Here is a 2,422-nt window from a genome sequence, read left to right on the forward strand (position 1 = left end):
TTTGTATTTCAGCGACGATGTGAGAAAGGGCCTTTCTATATTAAGGTGGTAACGATATGTACATAAGTGGAATGCTTTAAGGAAAATTAGACTGAGGACCGCTGACGACGTGTGGTATCAAATTATAGAAAAGAAGTTTGACGTATTTATCTGCTATACGGAAGATTACTGAGTATCTTAAGAAGTAAAACGTGAAGAAGAAAGACACAATCGAGCAAAACGAGCAGTGCTTATGACATTCTAAAGAATGCACAACACCAAAAAAAGACCTTGAATGCAAGTGAACATTAGGTACACGAGCGAAATAAAATAAAACTACTCAAATTCTTTATACTTAGATAGTGCATATGTAAGTATGTATGTACATTAGGGTGGTCCAAAAAAAAGTAAGGCCGCAATCTTAAAGCTCTCACCCCCTTGTTTTTTTATTATTTTGAAATCAAAAGATATTTAGAGGTAACTCAAAAGATTTCCATGTATTTTTTATCGGGAAAAAACTATATAAAATACATGAAAAACTTTTAGCGCTTTGAGCGACCCCTAAATATGTTTTAATTTCAAAATAAATAAAAAAAAAGAATGGTGAAGTTTTTTCGATCTAGAAAAATCCTAGGGGTTGGGAGCATTAAAATTCCGATTTTACTTTTTCACATCCATTTTCGGGCTACCCTAATGTACATACTTGTTAGACTAACGTGAGCACCCCTCAACTAGGTATGTAATAAGTAATTGTGCCCTAACATCTGATCAGACCTTTTGTAGTAGAGCAACATGCTAGTTGCATGCGGAGCATGCATACATAAGTTGGAATTTTAGTGTGACATTCGCTGATGTCTGAAAAGTCACTATAAAATATGCAGTCAACAACATACAAACGATGCAGCAACAACAATATATAAAGGAAAACGTTCATATACATACATATGAATGTGTGTATATACCCTGTGGGGAAAATCTCTAGCTCTGAACTGGTGCGCTTCTGGTACATTTAGACCCACTACTTTTTCGCGATAAATCTCTTTTGCATGCAAACAACAGGCGAATTTAACACGGCGATGTCATAGGATTTGGAAATTGTCCCCCGCTGCATTACCTTTTCTATAGTTCAGAACCAGTTCTAAATTTGACAGATGGGATCTAGTTCGTTTTGCACCCCATTTTAAAATCGACTGACGAAAAAACCAACAAGATGATTTCAAACAGTCGTTTTGGTTTTACCATGGTACCGATTTTTAATTATTCGCAAATAAATGTGTTTTTAATCTGAAATCAAATTTGTTTGAATTTGTTTGTAAATCAAATTGGGCATTTTAAAACAAGTTTACATATCTTTGGCTGTAGCTGAATTTGCGTAGGTGCTGGCTGTTATTGGTTAGATCCCAGAAGGTCCCAAAATGTTAACATGTTAACACAAATTTTAGTTTTGTATTCCCAACTTTGCAAAAGCATCTGCGAAGTGCAAACTGAAAGCGTATTTGAACGAAAAACACGCCAAGCAAAAATCGATTTAAAGTAAACAAGCTTCCCGCTGCATCACTTTTTCGGTAGTTCCGAACTAGTTCAAAATTTGCTAGATGAGATCTAGTTCGTTCTGCATCCATTTTCTATAGTTTCGAACCAGTTCTAAACTCGTCATTTTAGATACTGATTTCTAAAAATAAAATTGTTTAAAAGTATCACAACTCACTGCTTTTGAACTGGTGGCGATCTAGTTACTATCGAACTGGTTCGTTTTTGGCGATAAAGATCTAGTACGGAACTACAAATTTGATTCACCAGTTCGGGGTTTCCCTACAGGGTATGTATTCATGATATGCGTATGTGATGTGCGTGTTTGTCATGTCAAACTGGTATGTCGTGCTGTCAACACGTCGAGGTTTAGCTAGTTTGTACACTTAATTCAGGCTGCTGACGGAGCGTATCTAGGTTTGGCCTTTGTGATACAAAATATTGACATATGTAACAACTTGTCATTTTCCACAATTATAGTAACTAGGATCCTAATATTTGTGAAATATTGCTCAACCATGTTGAAGATCCTTAGCTTACCACTGTCCTGTTATCGATTATGACAACTAAATGTGTGTGCATGTATGTATGTACGGTGACTCCAACAGTTGCTATACAACAACTTTTTATAATATTCCAATGATTTTCATAATTTTTTTTGTTAACTACTCAACCAATCATCATGAAATTTTTTCACAATGGTGTCATTTAGCCCCACTTAAAATACAGGATAGCTTTTATGACGATTAGACAAGAGGGTGTGGCACCTCCCTTTACTTAACTTAATAATTTTGGCCATCTACCTTCATTCAGTTTCGATAAGAAATACAAAATGGACATAGGCCTGCCATTAACGAATGCCATACAATTTTATACAAATGATTCCAAACTTAAAAATAGGGTCGGTGGAAGG

This window comes from Rhagoletis pomonella, unplaced genomic scaffold (genome assembly GCF_013731165.1).
Source record: "Rhagoletis pomonella isolate Grant_MI unplaced genomic scaffold, Rhpom_1.0 Rhpom_scaffold_00007, whole genome shotgun sequence".
Taxonomy (NCBI): domain Eukaryota; kingdom Metazoa; phylum Arthropoda; class Insecta; order Diptera; family Tephritidae; genus Rhagoletis; species Rhagoletis pomonella.